The 22,902-nt window shown below is 43.4% G+C and overlaps 3 pseudogenes across 3 annotated transcripts; 1 reads left to right on the top strand and 2 right to left on the bottom strand.

The window, feature by feature from the left end:
- Positions 1-4,396: 4,396 nt before the first annotated feature.
- LOC308516765 (procathepsin L-like) lies at positions 4,397-5,343 on the bottom strand (annotated as a pseudogene). Its single transcript has one exon. The product of its transcript is annotated as a procathepsin L-like (transcript).
- A 684-nt stretch (positions 5,344-6,027) lies between these two features.
- On the bottom strand, positions 6,028-10,223 carry LOC308516848 (nuclear pore complex protein Nup88-like; annotated as a pseudogene). The gene is made up of 3 exons: positions 8,991-10,223; positions 8,178-8,663; positions 6,028-6,414 (listed from the first exon to the last, which is right to left on the bottom strand). The product of its transcript is annotated as a nuclear pore complex protein Nup88-like (transcript).
- Positions 10,224-19,689: 9,466 nt separating this feature from the next.
- Positions 19,690-21,350, top strand: LOC308516953 (ubiquitin-ribosomal protein eS31 fusion protein-like; annotated as a pseudogene). The gene is made up of 2 exons: positions 19,690-19,703; positions 20,868-21,350. The product of its transcript is annotated as a ubiquitin-ribosomal protein eS31 fusion protein-like (transcript).
- Positions 21,351-22,902: the final 1,552 nt, after the last annotated feature.

The raw sequence follows: 22,902 nt of genomic DNA on the forward strand, positions 1-22,902 counted from the left end.
GGTTCCATTTCTGGCCCTGGTGGAACTCATGGGGAGACAACCAATTGGTGTGTCTCTCTCACATTGAAGTTCCTCTCTCTCACTCTCTCTTTCTTTTCCTCTCTCTCTCTCTCTCTCTCTCCCCCTGCTCTTCACTCTCTGAAAATCAATGGAAAAAATATCTTCAGAGGAGGATTAACAACAACAAAAATTAGCCTTTGTCTCTTATCCTCACAAAATAAATTCCAGACTGATGAAAAAACCTAATCCTATCTAATAAAGAGGGACTATGCTAATTGACCCTCACACCATTGCAAAGATGGCGGTGCCCACAGCCAATAAGGAGGGAATATGCTAATTAAATGCCCCCACCCTCAAGATGGCAGCACCCACAGCCAATAAGGAAGTAATATGCTAATTGACTGCCCTGCCCTCAAAGATGGCGGTGCCCACAGCCACAAGATGGCTGGCAGGGGAGGGCAGTTGTGGGCGATCAAGTCAGCAGGGGAGGGCAGTTAGGGGCAACTGGGCCAGCAGGGGAGGGAAGTTCGGGGTGACTGGGCCGGCAGGGGAGGTAAGTTGGGGGGGACCGGGCCGGCAGGAGAGGGCAGTTGGGGGCGAGGACCGAGCAGGCAGGGGAGCAGTTAGGTGTCAATCAGGTTGGCAGGGGAGTGGTTAGGGGGTGATCAGGCTGGTAGGCAGAAGCAGTTAGCGGTGATCAGGCTGGCAGGCAGGCGAGCAGTTGGGAGCCAGCAGTCCTGGATTGTGAGAGGGATGTCCGACTGCCAACAATTGGCAGTCGGACATCCTCTGAGGGGTCCCAGATTAGAGAGGGTGCAGGCTGGGCTGAGGGACAGCCCCGCCCCCCAAGTGCATGAATTTCATGCACTGGGCCTCTAGTGTGAAAATAAAATAGTATTAGAAAGAAACATAAGAGAATATTTATAACCTTGGGATAAGAAAGGATTTTCTAAGCAAGATATAAATCCCAGAAACCATAAAGAAAAAGATTTACAGAATTGATTGCATAAAATTTTTAAACTTTGTGAAATAAAAGGCAATACAAATAAAGACTAGGAGAAATATTTACAACAGATGTGACACAGAATTAACATCCAGAATAAATAGAGCACATACAAATAAATAATAACATACAAACCACCCAATATTTAATGTGCAAGGAATATTTGTAGGAAAATTCACAAATATAATAGGTCAGGTTGATAGAGCATTGCTCATACCCCCAAATTTTATTTTTAGATATATACCCAACAGAAATGTATGCACATACTAGTATATACTAAAAGTCAGGATAAGAATGTTCATAGCAACATTATTTGCTAATAGCTTTAAGTTGGAAACTACCTAAATGTTCATCAATGGATAAATTGTGGTATATTCACATAATGAAATATAATAAGCAATGTAAATGAATATATTACAGCTACAGGCAAGAGCATGGATGACTCATAAACATAATGTTGAATGAAGGAAGCCAGATGCAAAGGAGTGCATGTGTGTGATTTCATTGATATAAAGTTAAAAAACAAACACAACTAATCTATAGGGGTTAGATGGCAGGATAGAGGTTACTTTGGAGGAGGTAAGAGAAGGTCTGATAATCTACTTCTTGACCTGGGTGGTGCTTAAAGAAGAATTCACGTTGTTAATTCATTAGGCAGTACACTTACAACTTGTGTACCTTAACTCCAAATGGTGGGTAGGCATATGAAAAGATGTACAACCTAACTGGTAAATCAGAGAGTTGAAATTTAAAATGACACCCCTTTTCCTGCACATGACGCTGGCAATTAAAAAAACCTGATGCCATGTCCAGTGTTGATGAGTATGATGGTGGCTATCTAAATTAGAACAGAATCACCTGGCTGGTGTAACTCAGCAGTTGAGCATTGACCCAGGAACCAAGAGGCCACCGGTTCGATTCCAGGTCAGGGCACATGCCCGGATTGCGGGCTCTGTCCTCTGTAGGGGGATATGCAGGAGGCAGCTGATCGTCATTGATGTTTCTATCTCTCTATCCCTCTCTCTTTCTCTCTCTCTAAAAAAAAAAAATCAATAAAAACATATTTAAAAAAAATAAATTAGAACAGAATTTTAGGAGAGAGCCTTGGTATTTTTTACCAAAAAATTGAAATGTGCATGTCTTTTGGTTCAGAAATTCCATTTCTAGGAATACAACCTTCAGAAACACTTACACATAAGTGTACACATTTGTGTACAAGAATGTTTACTCTAATATTGTTTGTAACAGTAAAAAATGGCAAACAGCCTGTGCGTCCTATACAGCTATGGGAAGGAATGTGGCTGTTAAAGGAAATGGAGGAGGCCCTGGCCGATGTGGCTCAGTTGGTTGGAGCGTCATCCTGTATACCAGAGGGTGGTGAGTTTGATTCCCAGTCTGAGCACATACCCAGGTTGTGGGTTCCATCCCTGGTCGGGGCGGGTTCTGGAGGCAGCAGACCAATGTCTGTCTCTCTCTCTCTCTCTCTCTCTCTCTCTCTCTCTCTCTCTCTCTCTCTCCTTGTCTGTCTCCCTCCCTCTCATAAAAATCAATTCAAAAAAGAAAATAAGGGAAGCCTATATGTACCTACATAGAAAGAGCTCCAGGGAACACTGTTAAAGGAGAGAGAGAGAGAGAGAGAGAGAGAGAGATCACAGAATAGAACATATTGCATAATCTTGTTTATGTATAAATGACTGAGTGTGAACTTTAAAAACTCACAAAAAAATTAAAACAGAACTGAAATCCGGTGTGGCTCCTTTACCCAAACATCTTACAAAATAAACTTAGCTTCTCTCTCAAAATAGACTGCACTGTATAGGAATTCTGAAAGGACTGCCCCACAAGAGGGAGGAGCCGTTTCTGGTTGCACAGCCTCCTAGCAGAGCCCAGCGACTCAGAAATGCAGCTCCCACGCAGGCCTGAGCCAAGGCACAGGCAGTGTCTCCAGATCTTTGTGCTGCGGAAGCACTTTTCAGCAATTAACTAATCCTCCTGGGGGGGGGGGGGGCGGGCGGGGCTCCCACACACTGGCTCCCCCCCCCCCCCCCCGCCCCTCCGGAATGCATCCCCCAGAAATGGCTGTACTTCAGCCCCCGCCCCACCTCAGCCCCCAAACTCAACTCGGCAAGTTGAGGAGGGCCTTCAAGGCACCCTCCCAGACACGGTAACAACTTGTTCTCCAGGAAGTTATACTGTTCTCTCCTCTCCTGGCGCCACCGCCACCTGTCTCCTCCCGGCTGCCCCTGCTGCCTGCTGAGGAAGAAGATTGCAACAGGCCCCGGAGAACCGCATCCTCATGCTGTCAATGTGCCATTTCTTGCTCCAGGGTCCTCTGAACTAGAGAAAGATGTATGGGGTCCTTTCCACTTCTTAGTGTGCAAGTAAAATAAATAGCAGGAGCAGTCTCTCTGTCATTACTATTTTCACATGGTTGGTGTCTGGAGCAAAGTTTCCCAGACTTTGGAATTTCACGAACCATGAACATTCCAAAAATGTAGGATGGCTCATTTCTATTTTGCCGAGTACAGACATTTAAAAAGCAACCCGAACGATTGTCATCATCACTTCAATGACTGGGCATCTTAACACCGAAACAATGTGGTCATGACAATCTCTGATTTTTAAAGCAGCACTTTAGATTTAACATTAGTACACTTATGTCTACGAACAGTACACACATATTTCACATAGATTGGTGAACATTTCCTCACAGGCTAGCACCAGTTCCCTTGGAAAGACCTGGCAGAGATTAAACCATAAGTTTTCAAACCTAGCTATGCCTGAGAAAGACAGGAAGGCATTAAAAGATAGATAGTCCAGCCCTAGCTGGTTTGGCTCAGTGGATCGAGCATCGGCCTGTGGCCTGAAGAGTCCTGGATTCAATTCTAGTCAAGGGCACACGCCCAGGTTGCAGTCTTGATCCCCAGTGAGGGGCATGCTGGAGGCAGCCAATCAATGATTCTCTCTCATCAGTGATGTTTCTCCCTCTCCCTTCCTCTCTGAAATCAATAAAAATATATTTTAAACAAATACATATTCCAGGTTCCCAACCCATATTTACTGTATTAATCAGTGAGCCTCATCAAGATTGGGATATATGTGTTTTTTTGGGGGGAGGGGGGGTTGCATATAGAATTCAGTTTTTTTTTAAGGTAAAACGTTGTATGTACTTATAAGACATAAAATTTCAGTTATTAGGCAAATCAATCATACAAAACTGTTTCCGGCAGTAATTAAAGAAGTGATAACATTTTACCAGTGTAAAATGTCACAGAATTCAAGTCACAACTTGGATCTTCAAGATCCGCTGCAGTAAAATGTGGTCAGTTTGAAGATAAAATTCCTCCTCTGGGTATCCTGCTCTCAATCAAATCTTTCCTTATCGCCATCCTCTCACACAGCCGGGTGGCTGCGATTCCCCGGCTTGTTCTGGTCCTTGGGAATCTTTACATGGCCATTTTTGCCCCCAGCTGCGCTCCAGCTGTGCTTGACAATCCGATATTTACTGCTATTTGATTCTGCTCCTTCAAAGCCACAGTCAACCACCAGAACGCCGTGACCTAGGTCTTCACTGCTGCAGTCTGGATCATCACCAATGCCTTCTTCGCGGCAACGGAAGCTGTCATGCATCTGCAACAGAGATGGGCTCCGCAGTTGCCACTGCCTTCGCAAGGGACCTCTCCTGCACACGGATGTCCACGAAGCCAGCGTCATTGGCCACAGAATCCTCGGGCTTGTATTTGCAGGGTCCAACCTTTGCATGATATGGATGGGATTCCTCTGAGTCCAGCCCTCCCCCTTGGACTCAACATACCGGCAGGCATTATCCATTAGGCCGCCATTGCAGCCCTCATTGCCCGACACTGAGAGCAGGCTACAAGGTTCTGATCACTCAGTGAAGTAAGTTTGCCAGTTTTCTGGAACAGCTCCATAAGAACTACAGTGACCCTGGTCCTTCACAGGAACTACACAGCCTTCCTCTCTCCAATTCACAGTTGGGGGAATTCAGCAGAGAGGTTCCGGAACATTTTTCTTTTCATGTGCTTCTGATTTTGAAGGCCATTCACCACTTGCCTGAATCCTTCACTGATCATGTCACCAAAGGCATCTGTTGCCATGGTGAAGCTCTGTTTCCCTAGGTTGTATTCCTGGTTGTGCAGCTCAATCATTTTCATATTCTTCTCCCACGTTGTCCTCCTCCATCCTCCTTCATTCAAGCCATAGAGTTTCCTGTGTGTTGCCTTCCACTGGTTCCTTCGTGCATCTAAACTTCCATCAAGTTTTGGAGCAGCTGAAGCTATTCCACAGCAAAGGGCAGTCAGGAAGAGGGAAGGATTCATATTTTTAAAACCTGCGGCGGGCACAGCTGCGCAGGTATAGTCAGTATATTGTAGGTCCAGGGGTCTTTGAGCAAGACTAGAATATGTGTATATTTTTTAAAAATTCTGTTTTACTGTGGTGAAATATACATCATATAGAATTTACCATTTTAACTAACCATTTTTAAGTCTGCAATTCCATACCGTTAAGTATATTCACCGTTTTATGCCATCATCACCACTATCCTTATCCGAAACAGAAAGTCTGTACCTGTTAAATAATAAGTTCCCATCTCCTCCTCCCCCAAACTCCTGGTAACCTCTATTTTACTTTCATAAAATATGTGTCCCTTTGTGTTTTGTTTATTTCACTTAGCATGATGTTTCAAGGATTATCTATGTCATAGCATGAATTAGAATCATTCCTTTTTATAGCTAAATAATATGCCATTGTATGTAGTTACCACATTTTGGCGGGCAGTTGAGTTATTTCTACCTTTTGGGCTATTGTGAATAATGCCACTATGAACATTGGTGCATAAGTTTCGATTTCAGTCCCTGTTTTCAATTCTTTTTTTTTTTTTTAATCCAAATGCCTCTATAAATTAGAAAATGCTGTTTGTTTTACAATATGAATTTAAACCTTCACTTGTGTTAACTTCAGGTGTGACTGTGCTGTTGGTGGTGTCAGAAATTTACACGATTTCAGACATCATTAATTTGTTTCAGCATTTCTCCTATGGGCTCACCCTTCACTTTCAGGATGGACTGAATGCACCTTCGCTGGTGGGCACTGAGAGTAATGGTGGGTTTTGGAGGACTCGGTACCTTTTCCATCTTTTGCTGCTGATAATCTTTTTTCATAATAACCTGTTTGATGGCATTGCCCAAATGTCAAAATTAATCAGGCATCAGCTGTAATTCGTTCTTCATGTGTCTCTCGCTAGCAGAGAACTGGGAGCTGATAATGAAAACTATGACATACTTTATTCATCCTGTTCCTATCTCCTTGTTTTTCCTTGACTTCCTCATATTTGTCAGCAAAGCACTCAGGCATTTCCCATAGACCAGTGGTTCTCAAACTTCCTAATGCTGTGATCCTTTAATACAGTTCCTCATGTTGTGGTGACCCCCAATTTCATTGTTACAAATTGAACATAATTAAAGCATAGTGATTAATCACAAAAACAATATCCTATCTAATAATAGACAAACATGGTAATTGACCTACCTTCGCTACGCTTCCCATTGGCTAATCAGGGCAATATGCAAATTAACCACCAACAAAGATGGAAGTTAATTTGCATACATAGGCACAATGCTGGGAGGCAAAAGGGGAAGGACGGAAGAAGCCGCCTGCTGCTGATGGTGATCGGAAACCCAGGTGGCAGGCAAGAGCTGTGATTGGAGAACCGGGGCAGCTTTTGCCCACCCCCCAGCCGGTGATCGGAGAAGCCAGGTGGAGAAGCCAGATTGGAGAACCCTGCCCCTGCCCCCCCACCCCTGCCGGTGTTCAGAGAAGTACCTGTATTTTTTTTTTTTCCAAAGTACCTGTATTTTTAATAATTTCTTGACATGGTAAAAGAATTTTACATTATGATCCAAGGGTGGTGGGGTGAGGAGAAGGAGCAGCAGAACAATCCAACAAACAAAAAGGGAAACAGAAATGCATGGTGGAAGGGATTTGAAGGGTGGGTAGGGGCATTGCCCAACTAAAATGCAATTGGTTTGTTACTGAGTACTATTCATGGGAAGACAGCATCCTGAATCCTTCTCTATACAGCATATTGGGAGTAAAAATGATGCATCCAGGTGGAAATATGATTAGGGGTTGGAAGACAAATGGAAAGAAGAAGTCAGAAATAGACACTGAGAGGGTCACTGGCTGGCTGGCTGCAAATACTGACTCTCCAGTAGTGATAGAATAAAAAAGTGGGGGATATCTCTGGAAGATTCAAGAGCTAGGGGGCAACTCTTCTATGGTTTTGACTTGCCCAGCAGATTTCCACATACAAACATGTACACACCTATGTCTGCATGCACACACATATACACATAACTGACTGCCCTCCCTGGAAGCACAGAAGAAGAAGTTGCCAGAAGAAGAAGCAGCCCACCTTTGGTCCAGGCGCCAGCGCCTGAGGCTGGCTGAAGCCCAGGAGATGGACAAGCCACCTGCCCGAGGTCCCAGGCTGCAGCCACCCAGAGAAGCTGCCAGCCCTGTGGTCCAGGGCGTCAGCGCCTGTGGCCAGGGAAATAGGTTCCCTCTTCTCCTACTGCAGTCATTACTTCAATATTCCCCTTCTGAATTTCTCTCCTGTGCTGCAACCCAACTCCACTTTTTATCGGAAGGATATGGAACAGAGAGAGCAGTGTTAAAAGCTTACATTTTTAAGCTGGTAAGGTTGGTACTTAAACATATAAATGGAAAACTAGAGTCCTTAAGGTAACAAAGGCTACAAAGGACAGGGACAGCGCATGACCTATTATATCCAGCAATCCATATGGGGACTGAAAACTTTGCAATGATGACAATTACTGAAGATATGAATCAACTAAAATAGTTGACAGGGACAATTCTTCCGTCTTTGAAAATATCTACATCAAATCTGTTTAAATAGATTTTCATCTGCATAATATAACACATTCTGACAAGACCACCACCACTACCAATGTGGTCAGTGTTGTGCCAATAAATGTTTAATAACTGAGGGACCCGCCCCCCCAAGTGCACAAATTTTTGTGCACTGGGCTACTAGTGTAATTATATATGTGTTTTCCAATGGTCTTAGGCGACCCCTGTGAAAGGGTTGTTCGACCCCCAAAGGGGTCGCGACCCACAGGTTGAGAGCCACTGCCATAGACTTTCCTTTCTTCTCAACAATAACAGAGATCTTGTTGTTTCTTTTTTTGGTCACATAATAATTTGACCTTCAGCTGGACCTCCTCCTTCGCCAGGTCCTGTTTAAGAATGTACTGTTCCCTGAACACCTGGGTGGCTCTGCTGATGAGATGAAGACATTCCTTATCAAATGATTTCAAAAATGCTGGATTTGCAGCACTATCTTACAAAGTGCTTCGAAAATGCTTTTCAAAGGAATCCGAGGGTTCAGCCAGAATTCAGAGGGGAGGCTCTACCACTGCAACATTTTGAGTACAAAGCAGGGGAGGAGATGCTGGGTAGACTGTGCTTAATAAAGGCCTTGGGAGGCATTTGTAGGTACTGGTGATGCAGATCGTCACAGGCCCCAGAATCCTCGAATCAGAGCTGACTGCCTGCACGGCACTGGCTTCGTACAAACGGTGTGCTCCACAAAGCATTTCCATTTGGGAGTAACTTCCTATAAACCAGTGGTTCTCAACCTGTGGGTCTCGACCCCTTTGGGGGTTGAACAACCCTTTCACAGGGGTCGCCTAAGACCATCGGAAAACACATATATAATTACATATTGTTTTTGTGATTAATCACTATGCTTTAATTATGTTCAATTTGTAACAATGAAAATACATCCTGCATATCAGATATTTACATTACGATTCATAACAGTAGCAAAATTACAGTTATGAAGCAGCAACAAAAATAATTTTATGGTTGGGGGTCACCACAACATGAGGAACTGTATTAAAGGGTCGAGGCATTAGGAAGGTTGAGAACCGCTGCTATAAACTATCCTTATCTTCATCTGATTCAAGAAATGTAAGAGATTTCTAAATCCAATTAGCCCAACACTATGTTCACCAGATTCCTGAGTCCCGTGATAGCTTGTGGGACCCTTGGGATCTCTATGAAGATTAATCGGACAAGAAAAGTCAGAATCAAAGGGATCACCCTCTACAGATGCCAGTTTCAGGGCAAGCTCCAGCTCCACACACTCATATACGAACAGAGAAGGGATGAGGTCGGCCCTGCAATCCCAGGACCTTTCTGATGTTTGATCATCTGCTTCTTCCCCTTCCAGCACAACACAGGGACACAGCTTCCTGATTCAGTAGCGATCACGAAGACATTGGGGACATCGGGTAAGCAGAGTACAGCACAAACATTGTCACCATAGTTATCTTTAGCTGCAGGATGCATGAGCAATAGACCTAACAGCTTCCTCGTATTCCCAGGGCTGACGTATGTAAGGAAAGTCTCCCCATTCTCATATCAGATGTGCACTGGGTATGCCACTACTTGATCTTTGCCTTTTTATCTGAATTTAATTTGGGGGAATGCTGCCAATGGTCCAAAGTCAAATGCAACTGCTGACTCTCCTAGAGATGTGGCACATGTCCTGCCTTTATTTGAGTATTAGACCTTCCTCTTCTGCTTCTGACAGTGTGATGACCTTAGGGGGAGTCTGGGGCTCATGTAGAGAAAAAATTCTTGTTACCCTGTCTGATGCCAACAGCACCCTGTGTGGATCCAGCATTTCACTTGGATACCAGGCAGCATGCTTTGGAGTCAGAGAGGTAGAACTGGTGAACAGTCGCAGCGATTGGAGTGGTGCTGCAGTTCACTGTTCATTTTCCACCTTCAACTTCAGAACTCATCCCCCACCATTTAGGTAATTCTAACACCGTAAGTCCTTCTAGTCTTGTAAGTGCTACGTGATGTTGTGTTGGACTTAACAAGACTTGATGGATTTCAAACAAGGGTGGATTTATGTAAAGCAACCTCTGGTTCTAGGGGAGGGAGGGCGCCTCACCCACACCGCTGACGCCCCAAAGGCAAACCACTAAGTACGAGCTGTCTTCTCCTTCCCACCGGAAGAGTTCTCCACTAAAGCCTGAGACCAGGTTTCTTGTCAGCAACTGTGGGGGCAGCAGAGATGGCAAAGGCAATAATAAGAAGCCGGTTTCTCAGCCTCTGAGGGCTCCGGGTTTTCAGTCCCTCCCAGGGCCACGGAATAGGACATGGTTCTCTATTTCCAATTCCTTTGGGAGAAATTGCTGGATCATCTGGTCACCCTGTGTCTAACTGTGAGGAGCCACTGACCTGTGTTCCATAGCAGCTGCACCATTTTACGTTCCCACCAGCAATGCTCAAGCGCTCTGATTTCTCCAACCTTTGCCAACACTTGTTATTTTCTGGAGGTTTTGTTTGTTTTTCTTAGTTATTTTGTTTGTTTGCTTGTTTTTGTAATAGCCATTCAAAGGGGTGTGAAGCAATATCTCATTGTAGTGTTGATTTCCCAAATGACTAATAATGTGGAGCATCCTTTCATGTGCTTATTGGCCGTATGCATATCTGCTTTAGAGAAATATTTAATTCTTTGCCCACTTTTTTCCCAAAACAACAGCAAATTATCATTTCTCACAATTCTGAAGGTAGAATGGGTGGTGATTCTGTTGGCTCGGGTCACTCATGCAGCTGCATTTTTTCAGTAGTTGAGCTGAACTGGAAGAGCCATAAGACCTCACTCGTTATCTACCTATTTTAAAACTAGGTTGTTTGGGATTTTCTGGTGTTGATTTAGAGCAATTTTTAATATATTCTGGACATTAATCCCTTATTAAATAGATTATTTGCATTTTTTCCCATTCTATGGATTGTCATTCCTCTCTCTTGATAGTGACCTTTGATACATTGAAGTTTTTATTTTGTTGAAGCCCAATTTGTCTTTTTTTTTTTTTTTTTTTTTTTTTTTGGTCTGTGCTTTTGATGTCACATAAAAAAAACAAAACAAAAAAACAATACCAAATACAATGTCATGAAATGTTTTGCCTATGTTTTTCAAATTTTATAGTTTAGCTCTTAAGTTTAGGTTTGTTTTCCATTTTGAGTTGATTTTTGTATATGGTATAAGGTAAGGGTCCAATTTCATTCTTTTGAATGTGGATATTCCGTTTTTCCAGCATTATTTGTTGAAAAGATTGTCTTTTCCCCATTGAATGGTCTTGGCACCTTTGTAAAAAAAGACAACAACACTTGAGCATAGATGCAAGGGTTTTCTTCCAGGCTCTCTATTCTAGTCCATTGGTCTGTAAGTCTTTCTGTATGCCAGAACCATGCTGCTTTGATTACTGCAGCTTTGTAGTAAGTTTTAAAATCAGGGAGTGTGAAAACTTTAACTTTCTTCTTCTTTTGCAAGATTGTTTTTGACTATTCAGGCTCCTTCAAGATGCCATATGAATTTTAGAATGGGTTTTTCTATTCTGCCAAAATAGTGCTGCTGAGATTTTGATCGAGATTGCATTGAATATGTAGAGCAATTTGGGTAGTATTTTATCTTAACAATATTAAGTCTTCCAATGCCTGAACACAGTGTATTGTTCCAGTTATTGACATTTTCTTTAATTTCCTTCAGCAGTGTTTTGTAGTTTCCAGTGTACAAATCTTTAGCCTCCTTGGTTAAAAATTTATTCTTAAGCATTTATTCTTTTTAATATCATGGTAAGTGGAATTATTTTTTAAATTTCCATTTCAGATTTTCTTTGCTAGTGTATAGAAATGTAACTGGTTTTCATGAGTTATTTTGTATCCTGCAGCTACTGAATTTGTTTAACTCTAGCTGGTGTGCATGTGTGTGTGCACACATGAATGTTTGAGAGATCCGTAGGATTTTTCTACATATAGGTCATGTCATTTGTGAACAGAGATAATTTTACTCCTTCCTTTCCAATTTGGGTGCCTTTTATTTCTTTCTGATGCTTAATCATCCTGGCTAGAACTCCCAATACTATCTTATATAATAAAGGGGTAATATGCAAATTGACCCTAATGGCGGAACCACCAGGAATGACCAGTCACTATGATGTGCACAGACCACCAGGGGGCAGATGCTCAATGCAGGAGCTGCTCCTTAGTGGTCAGTGCAATCCCACAGGGGGACCTCCACTCAGCCACAAGCTGGGCTGATGGCTGCAATCACAGAAGCAGTGGTGGGAGCCTCTCCCACCTCCTCCGCAGCCCAAGGGCTCCCAGGCTGCCAGAGGGATGTCTGACTGCCAGCTTAGGCCTGATCCCCCAGGGAGCGGGCCTAAGCCAGCTGGTGGACATCCCCCCCACCCCGAGGGCTCCTGGGCTGCCAGAGGGCACAGGCAAAGCTGAGGGACCCTCCCACCCCAAGTGCATGAATTTTCATGCACCGGGCCTCTAGTATTGAATAAAAGTGGGTATCCTTGTTTTGCTCCTGATCTTAGGAGAAAAGCTTTCAGTCTTTCATCATTGAGGATGATGTTAGCTATGGATTCTTCATATATGGCCTTTATCGTGTTGATGAAATTTTCTTTTATCCCTAGTTTATTGAGTGTTGAATTTTGTCAAATGCTTTTTCTGCAGCAGCTGAGGTGAACATGTGGTTTATTCCCCCTTCATTCTATTAATGTGGTGTATTACACTGATTGGTTTTCACATGTTGAACCATCCTTGCAAGCTAGGAATAAGTTGAATTTGGTCATGATATATGATCCTTTTAATATAGTTCTGAATTCAATTTGCTAGTATTTTGTTGAGGATTTTTGAACCTATAGTCATAACAGACCTTGGTCTGTGGTTTTCTAGTATAGTCTTTTTCTGGCTTTTGAATCAGGGTATCAGGAAACTGCTGTTCTCATAGCATGAGTTAGGAAGTGTTCCTTCATCTTCAATTTTTGGGAAGACTTTGAGGAGAAGGATTGGTGTTAATTCTCCTTTAAATTTTTTGTGGAATGTATTAGTAAAGTCATTGAGTCCTGGACTGTATATTTCTAAGCTAACTTCTTTCCCTTCCTTACTGCTATGGTTCTAATATACAGTTGAATTTGGGACCAACTATCCAAAATACCTGACTTGAAGCTCTTGGGTATAACTGAATAAACTAGTAACATTAAGGTTTTAAAAAGAAAGTAATGTAATCAAGCTACCCAGCTCTAGAAATGCCTTCAGGAGGGAAACCAAAGGACATAGGGGTGAACAAGCCTCTGAGAGTGAGGGAGTGCCAGGAGGTTTGAGGTAAGTACGTCCAAACCTGTAAAGAACTTCCACAAAAAATTTATTTGAGCCAAACAGAGGATATTTCTAGAAGGAAGATATCAACAGGCTGAGAAAAGTGCCTCTGAAAATGGCAGTTTGCAGCTCCTTGTATGCATTTGCAATTAAGGAGGGGATGTGAGGACGATTACATGAAGGTGGGAGGAAGCAAGGTGGGGATTGGATTCCAGGATAGTTAAGATTCTGTGCTCTTTGAAGGGTGGTTGCTCTGGAAAAAAAAAGAGGTATCAAAGGTGTGTAAATCTAGATGCACAGAAACAATGGGCAGGCCTTACTTAAAGCAAAGATAAACCTTTTAGCCCAGCCAGCATGGCTCAGTGGTTGAGCGTTGACCTATGAATCAGGAGGTTCAATTCCCTGTCAGGGCACATGCCCAGGTTGTAGACTTGATCTCCAGTGTGGGGCGTGCAGGAGGCAACTGATCAATGATTCTCTTTCATCATTGATGTTTCTATCTCCCTCTCCCTTTCCCTTCCTCTCTGAAATCAATAAAAAATATATATTTTTTAAAAACGATAAACCTTTTACTAAAAAAGGTATATGCGGGGGATGTGACTCCCGACCATGACCTGCCCAGTTAGGAATGTATGATCAGGTGAGCCTGTGAGGTTACTTCCCTAGAACCCCTGGTGTGTAGGTTCACCTGACTTTAGCAGCGTCCATCTAACTAGCTTCTTTCCACAGTTGTAGCAGGTCTGTAGCCACTAGAGTTCTGCACAAGTCCCTAGTCTGAGAGTGAAGGGAGGAGGTGTTATATATAAAATGCAACTCAGAGGAGTCAGATGGCCAGGTGAGATCTGGGCCAAGCGGATGGCGCTGCGACAGGAAAGAGGGAGCTTCGTGGCACAGATTAATGTGAGGTTGTCCTCACTAAAATCCTTTCTTAGTCTACTGATGCCTCAGATCACAGTCAATGAAAAGGTGGCATAAACCTTGCAATTAGGCAGAAAAGCAGTTTCCTACAGGTTCCGTTGCCTTTTAAACTCAGTCTCTCTTCTCCTCACCCCCATCTTTCTCCGGGCACTAGGCTATGCTTCCAGTAAAACAAACAAACAAACAAACAAAAAAAACTTGTTTGGCCACTTGTGTAGAAAGAGGAATTAATGTAATGTTTGAATTCTCAACGGACTGGTTCTCCTTGGGAGCAAGTAGCCAATCGCATATCCGAGGAAGAACAAAATGTCACCAAGCCTGAATGAGCAGTTCCTCAATCATCCTGCAGCACCCTGTCTGTAGCACAGAGCAGTTTCCTCTCACCTGGTGAGTCACCTGGTGAGTCACCTGGTGAGTCACGCCTCCCACACCCGGCAGGGCGCAGAAACATCGAGTGAAACCTGGAGGAAAGAGTAAGAACAAGTCAGGCCGGTGAAACAGTCCCCTGCTGTCAGTTTGATGACATGCTGAACCCTGCCTCAAGGTGGACGGAATCCCAGGAGGGTTTTCAGCAACACAAGGTTTTATAGGACCCCCCCTCCCTCACCGGAAACGAGGGGCCTGCAATGGGGCTTGGAGATCTTTGGTCCCACAGACATTTCCATCTTTAAACACAAAAGTGCATGGAAGCTCTGAACACAGAGTTTTTGTTCTTGTATTAAGGGGAGGGGCATTTCTACAGAGTTCTCCACCTTGAATAGATGATAAAAGCCAATTTGGAAGAGCTGAGTTTCCTTTTCAAAATCCAAGATGTAGGTAAATCAACAAACACTTACACTGTTTCTATCTCAACCCCTCCCCGCCCCCTTTGCAGCTCACACCTATGAAATGGAGACGAGGCAGTGATAACAGTGTCCCAGCCATTTAGAACTGGCTCAGAGACCACAAGAGATGATAGCATTCGAAGAGATGATAGCATTAACAAGAAAGGCTGTGAGTAAAAATCCAAAGCTTGAGACGCAATGCTCAAATATTTTCAGCTACTGTTAGATCCGAAACATTATTTCTCAAGGTAGAGAAAGGCTGGTGGGCCTGCCAAGGTGGGCACTTACCTACCAGGGTGAGGTAGCCTAAGCTGTGACCTTGATGAGCACAGAGGTTCCTCTGTCTCTATATAAACAGAAAATGTTCCAAACAAACTTGCACTAGGTCATTCCATCATTATCGTGATGGCTTTTGTCCATAAGCACGTATTAGGCATCCACTTGGCCGGCACTGACCCGCCCAGCCCTATTTCAACTTCCCTGAACCATCACCTGGATGAAACATCTCCAAAAGCATTGCTTCAACACTCTTCTGGGATCATATCCATCAAAATTTGCACATAGGTATGTGACACGAGCTTTCATTGTAAGTAGGTACTGAAATAGAGGCTCATAATTAGCTCTCTGGGGAGGCAAATGTGTGGCGGAGCAGAGCTCAGCAGGAGGAAAGTTGAGGCAGGTGTTGAAGAAACACTGCGCCAAGGGGGTGGTACAAAGGTTATCTGAAGTGCAGGCAATGCCACGGAAGGAGGAAAGGAAAGGGAGTCATCACTGCAGACCCTTCTAGTTGTAACTCCCATCCATATCAGCACGTGGTCCTGAAAGAGTGCTTGCAATTTCTGTAACACCAGGCAATCCTGGAGGTGTAGTGGGCTGGGATGTAAGATACACGGTCGTGGACAGGCCACAGCTCCATGAGGACGGCATTATGTCCACCCACGTCTCCAGCCCCGTGGCCAGCACCTGCCCCACGATTCGTGTTCCTTAAATCACATCCTTCCAGACCTCCCCACTTGTTACTTTCTTAACCTTTTTTTCATCTAAATCTAAGACTGGACATCAAGCCCTCATGCCTCTGAATTTAAGCTCCCTGCCACTGTGCATAGAACTGGCCTTGATCCAGAAGGAGGGGTAGGATGTTCGTTGACCTCTGTTGTGCCCTGGTCTGGGGCTGGCTCACCCCAGATGAAGCTCTGGCTGCCTCACTTACTTTCAGAATGTTCCTGCCTCCCCTGAGAGCGCAGAGAGGTAACGTGCAGCACCAGGTCTTAGCACTCACTGCGCCCTACTGCTGCCCACTCTTTGCAACCTTTTTTCTCACTTTGTAGTGACGTTTCATGCTGTTCTTTTTCATCTATTTGGAGACTCTCACCAGATTTCTCTAACTCAGATTCTCTAACTAAACTCTTTTACCTGCTCAGATTATTAAAATTGAAGTTACAATGGATTTGAGTGTTCATTAAACTTGAAAAATTTTGCCGCCCCATTATAGTCCATGGTGGTCTAGGTGATGAAGAGGGAGGCACTGGAGGAGCTAACCACTGCACCAAAAAAAGGCTATGTTCACCCTGGCCTGGTAGCTCAGCTGGTTAGTGCATCGGACCGATATGCCAAGGTTGAGGGTCTGATCGCCAGTCAGGACACATACAAGAATCAACGAATGAGTGCATGAATACGCGGAACAGCATAGCCATGTCTCTCTCTCTCAAATCAATTTTAAAAAAAAATACTGTGTTCAGCAGGAGTGTTTCTTCTTTCCCCAACATTCATGAAGTTGTATTTCCAGGAATGGAGCAGGGTTTTCCGTGCACAAATCTGATGGGAAAGATGCTTTTCAGCAAAACTGTCCTTAGTGCAAACTAACAATTCTATTCAGTTCTCCTCACACCTGCTCTCTTCGTAGTGAGACAGACCTTAGGCAAATGCTATAGCGGTGGAGTTTGGGTAATTACACCATGCTTCATGCTACATAGGCTAACAGTAAGATTTCCAAATATGTCTGCGTACAGTATTTCATTCCTGGCAGAACCCGGGAGCATAAAGAAGCATCAGGATGATCCCAAGTTTCAAGCTGGTGATAGTGTGCCTGGCTCTACTCTTTGAAGGCTCTTTGTAACATGGGTCCTTAAACCAGGAAGCATGCAATACTCCAAAATAAAATGCAACAGAAGCTCAGACCTGCTCAGAGGCTTTTCACATAGACAAGCACATCCAAGTGAAAAGTATCTTTTTCACTCCAGCCCAGGAGTGGACCTGCAAGAAGGGTTAGAACTCTTTGACAGCGACAATGCCCAGCAAGAGGGGCCCAGAAGTCATCTGCCATGAACCTTCCCTGGTGCTATCCATTTCCTTTATTTTGTCTCCAAGACTCCTACCCCGAGGAGAGCTCTCAGAGGGTTTTATATAATGCGCCCTGAAGAAATTGTCTCATTCATCCCTGATCCCACCTCCAAAAAAAGCCGCATTTCTAAGCGTTCACTGGCGAGAGGGAAAATACTCACCCCCTCCTGGCATTCCCAGAAGTGGTGCCGGAGAAGATGTAAGCAACCAGGAGTGGCATTACCAGGCCGAGAGGGGCACACCGCAGGTGAAGAGGATCGCACAGCAGGGGGTGGGAGGAGCTCAGGGTTGTAGGGAAGCATAAACCACAGAACTGTTGTGCCTTCAGAAACTATCACTTTGTAACTGAAGAGCTGACAATGATGCCAATGAGCATCCTATCTTCTCTTTACGACACTGATCTGTTCACTCACAAAACTAAAACTTCTAGGATTTCTTCCCAAAAGCCATATATTTCCAAAAAAATGCAAAAGTTGCACTGAAAAGAAAACACTGGTTTGAAGAAAGCATTTTATTTTCATAATGTTTTTATTAATGTGTTCATTCATCATCCTTTTTTAAAATATGTTTTTATTGATTTGAGAGAGAGAGAGACAGAGAGAGAGAGAGAGAGAGAGAGAGAGAGAGAGAGAGAGAGAGAAACACCCATGTAAGAGAAAAATATTGGTTGGTTGCCTCCCTCATGCACTCCGGACTGGTGTTTGAACCTGTAACCAGGGTATGTGCCCAGACTGGGAATCGAACCCTCGACCTTTTGGTGCATGGGATGATGCAAAATCAGCTGAGCCACACTGGACAGCGCCATCATCTTTTTATGAAATATAATATTCAGTGATTTTTTTTAAATATTAAAATGCAATATGTGAGGGAAATTGCAATAAAGAAAGCAAAACTACAAATTGTGGCAACAGTAGCTGGTGATGATGGTAAAGTCTCTCTCTCTCTTTTTTTCTTTTTAAAGTCTCTTTTGATTCCCTTTTAGCCAACCTGTATCAAGCACCCTTGTGTGCCGAACAAACACCATGCTAGATGCTTCGGAAATATAAGAAGGCAGTATAATAAGTGGTCTATACCCTCAAGGATTTTAGTTTAATTGAAAAGAACAGTCATATGTAGCTATAGATACAAAAATCGGAGTTCTAGGACATGAGTAGTGTAACAGTCAGGAGACTTGGAGCCAGATTGCTTTGGTTTGAATCCCAACTCTAGCACTCAAGCCAAGATTAGAGCAGCACAAAATTTAAGAAGGTGCCAAAAACAACCCAGTAATCAAGATACATAATATTTTAATGAGATGTTTTAAAAAATCAAATTAATGTAAAAGCTGTATGATGCACGAAATAGCAAAAGTTTAAATAAAGGCAGGTTCCAATAATGCTGGGCCAAGTCACATCACAGCCCAACGCCAAAGGGAAATGTGCATCCTTATATACATGGCTCAGTGTATGTTTTACTGGTTTAAATACTTTATTTTTACCCCAAACAGAATTTGTTATAATTTTATTTTATTTTCATGGAAGCAAACTCATCACTTACCAGCGTTGTAATTCTAGGTGCGTTTCTTCACTCTCTCTATCTTTGTTTCCTTTTCTGTAAAAAACAAAGGTAGGAGAAACAGTGCTATCTCACAGGGTTGTGAAGATTAAATGATTATTGTGTGTTAAGCACTTACAATAGCGCCCAGCCCATACAAATTCTCTTCAAAGCCCTTCTCATTGCTGTATCTTTATTATATAGACAATGAAGGTTTTAGAAGATCAGACATGAGAGATCAGTTTTAGCTGAGGTGATTGTCACTCACTATCTGATACATCATCACCTGAATCTATGGGGGTAGGCTGCCTGCTCACCAGTCTATAGTCTGGTCTATAACAGGCACTACTATGGGGAAGATGGGATTTGAATTGGTTGGCCTTGAATAAATAAATATAGGGTATCCCCCCAAATGTATATACACACTTTGAATAATTATAAACGCAGTGTTTATTAAAATACACTTCATCTTTAAAATTGAGCTAGCAGCAGTTACAGTGTGTATACTTTTTGGGACACCCTGTATTAGGAATAGAATTAGAGATGATGAAGAGGGTATGATGACTTTCAGTGTACTAAGTTGGAATTACTAGCAATACACCCAATTGGAAATATCCATCAGTCATATGGAAATGTGATTTGGCACTTGGAAGAGAGACAGAACCAAAGTGTAAATTTGTGTGTAAGTCACGGGGTTGTGATAGGAGCATCGCATAAACAGATGCTGTCTCCAGGGGAGAGGGTGTGCGCAGAGACTAGCAAAGAACAAAGGACCAAGATGTAGAGACAACGATTGGATGAGTCTGAGGAGGAGCTAGGAAAGCCACGTGGGAAGTCAGGATGATTCTCAAGAAGTAGGAGCCGCCAAGTCACATAACATCTCCCTGACTCCTGACACAATTCTGAAATAAGTGAAAATGATCTTGAGTAAGAGAGACCCAGATTCAATAAGGGACTCGTTCTAAAATATTTTGTTCCTTCTGAAACTTGATGAAAATTTACAAGAAACATTCATCAGTTAGTAGAATATATTTTAACATCATATATGTACTTCTAATTAAAATCTAGAAAAGAGATGCTCAAGTAAGTTAGTGAATGACAAAGTCACCAACTGCTTTGGAAAGCTGGAGAATCTAACCTCCCCTCGTGCTTTCCTCTTAATATGGGACACTATATGGCCCCTAATTGGTAAACTGATTATTCTTCAAAAATTTCATTTTTAAGCCAGTAGTTTGGAAACATCAGCAATGTGGCTTGGTTCCAATCCACCTTGTAAATACTTATTTCCCCCCACAATGTCCCTGAACCATATTATCGATAGTTCTCTATCCCCCACCCCCTTATATGACAACCATCATACTAGATGGTTTGCCTATTTACTTATTTCCTCTACAAGTTCCTTGAGGGCAGAAGCTGTGCTTTATTTGCCTTTCTCAGCACATAGCACCCTGCCAGGCTGACATAGGGTAGACACTCAATAAATATATACTAAGTGAATAAATAAATGGGAGAATGGCATTCTGAGCTCTCTTTCAGTCAGTGGAGAAAGAAATTCTCTCCACTTTCTTAACTAGGGAATTAGAAAGCTTCTGGGGACATGGAGTGGAGATATGTGATGGGGTGTGGGTTAAAGAGAGAATACCCTTGAGGCTGTTAAGAAAGGGATGGTGGCAGTTGAACTAACCCCAAGCATGGGATGTGGAAAGAGAAACATATTAGTAGAAATGTATAAAAAGCATTTACAAGCTATTTATAAGCTCACAAGGTATAAGTTGTCATGATATACACTGCTGGTTGCCTGTCTAAATCTATCCCATCCTTCCTTGGGAAAGCAGAGAGTTGGTCTCCATGACCATGTGCTATGGAAAAGGCACCCTGGGTCAAGCACCAAGGGAGTGGTCTAGATTCAATTCTAGCCAAGAGAAGAAATCTGCTGGGTGGGGGCATAGTTCTGGGAGAAATTCTCTCGCTACTAAGATGAGACAAGCAGCTCTTTCTTTCTGATCCACCACCTGTAGTGGAATCGTAGCTAAGATACAGATTTTCATGAAAACCTTTATGGGAAAGACCATCATTCTCAAGGTTGAACCCTCAGACACAATAGAAAATGCAAAGGCCAACATCCAGAATAAGGAAGTATTTCCTTCTGATCAGCAAAGACTGATCTTTGCTTGCAAGCAACTGGAGGATGGACGTACTTTGTCTGGCTACAACACTCAAGAGGAGTCCACTCTTCATCTTGTGTTGAGCCTTCACGGTGGTGCTAAGAAAAGGAAGAAGTCTTACATCACGCCCAAGGAGAATAAGCACAAGAGAAAGAAGGTTAAGCTGGCTGTCCTGAAATAATGCAAAGTGGATGAGAATGGCAAAAGCAGTCGCCTTCGTCAGGGGTGCCCTTCAGATGAACGTGGTGCTGGAGTTTTATGGCCAGCTACTTTGGCAGACATTACTGTGGCAAATGTTGTCTGACCTATTGCTTCAACAAACCAGAAGACAAGTAATTGCATATGGGTTAATAAAAGATGTCAACTAACAACAACAAAAAAGAGCCAGGTGGCCCTGGCCAGTTTGGCTCAGTGGATAGAGTATCCGCCTGTGAACTGAAGGGTCCTGGTTCAATTCCAGTCAAGAGTACATACCTCTGTTGCATGTTCAATTCCCGGCCCTGGTCAGGGTGCATGCAGGAGGCAACCAATCAATGTCTCTCTCTCATATTGATGTTTCTCTCTCTGTGTCTCCCCCTCCCTTCCACTCGCTCTAAAAAAAAATTATATATATATATATATATATATATATATATATATATATATAATATGCTAATTAGACCGGACAGCCAAATGACCTTCCAGAAGTCATTCTGTGGCAGGGAATGAGGCAGAGGCAGTTAGGGGCGATCAGGCAAGCAAGCGAGCAGTTAAGGGCAATCAGGCAGACAGGCAGAGTAGTTAGGGGTGATCAGGCAGGCAGGCTAGCGGTTAGGGGTGATCAGGCAGCAGGCAGAGTGGTCAGGGGCAATGAGGCAGGCAGGCAAGCAGTTAGGGGTGATGAGGCATGCAGGTGAGTGGTTAAGAGTGATGAGGCAGGCAGGCGAGCAGTTAGGAGCCAGTGGTCCCGGATTGCGAGAGGGATGTCCAACTGCCGGTTTAGGCCCGATCTCATAGGGATCCCTGCAGGTCGGACCTAAACCGGCAGTCGGACATCCCCCGCGGGGTCCCAGATTGTGAGAGGGTGCAGACTGGGCTGAGGGACCTCCCCTCCCATGCACAAATTTCGTGCACCAGGCCCCTAGTATATATATATATATATTATCTCAATGGAAAATATCCTTGCATGAGAACTGACAAAACACACACACACATACAAACAGAGAGAAAGACAAGTGCCCAGCTGATGTGGCTCTGGTTGAGCATCGACCCAGGCACCAAGGGGTCACCGGTTCGATTCCCAGTTAGGATATATGCCTGGATTGTGGGCTTGCTCCTCAGTGGGGGGCATGCAGGTGGTGGCCAATTGATGATGTTTCTCTCTCATCGATGTTTCTATCTCTCTATCCATTTCCTTTCCTCTCTCTCTCTCTAAAAAAAAAAATCAATAAAGCATATTTTCTTAAAAAGAGAGAGAAGCAAGAAGATCTGGAAAGCTTGATGCTTAGAAGTGCTTCAGCTGTCTTGGGACCATAGGGGAAAAGCCAACACATATGGGGTGGCAGAGGGGAATTAGGGCAGAAGCTGGGTTTTCTTTGATGTTGCTGAGCCCCTGGATTGACCAATCCTAGGCCTAACCTACCTCTGGCCTTGTTAAATGGAACATAAATCCCACTGTGACTTAAGCCCATCTGAATCCATTTCTGAAGTCAGTAGTGGTTATGGTTTTATGAAGACCTGACTTCCCCTCTTCTAGTGATTCATTAGTTTTACCAGGATCCAGGCTTCATATGTGTGAAATAAACTAGACCTATGAATTCCCAAAATGTGGATTCTTTGTTTCTTGGAATCAGCATCTATAATGAATAAAAAATTTAGCAAATGGTTATTTTAAATGCATCAGTGAATT

This window comes from Myotis nattereri (assembly GCF_964212035.1).
Source record: "Myotis nattereri genome assembly, chromosome: 1".
In the NCBI taxonomy this organism is placed as follows: domain Eukaryota; kingdom Metazoa; phylum Chordata; class Mammalia; order Chiroptera; family Vespertilionidae; genus Myotis; species Myotis nattereri.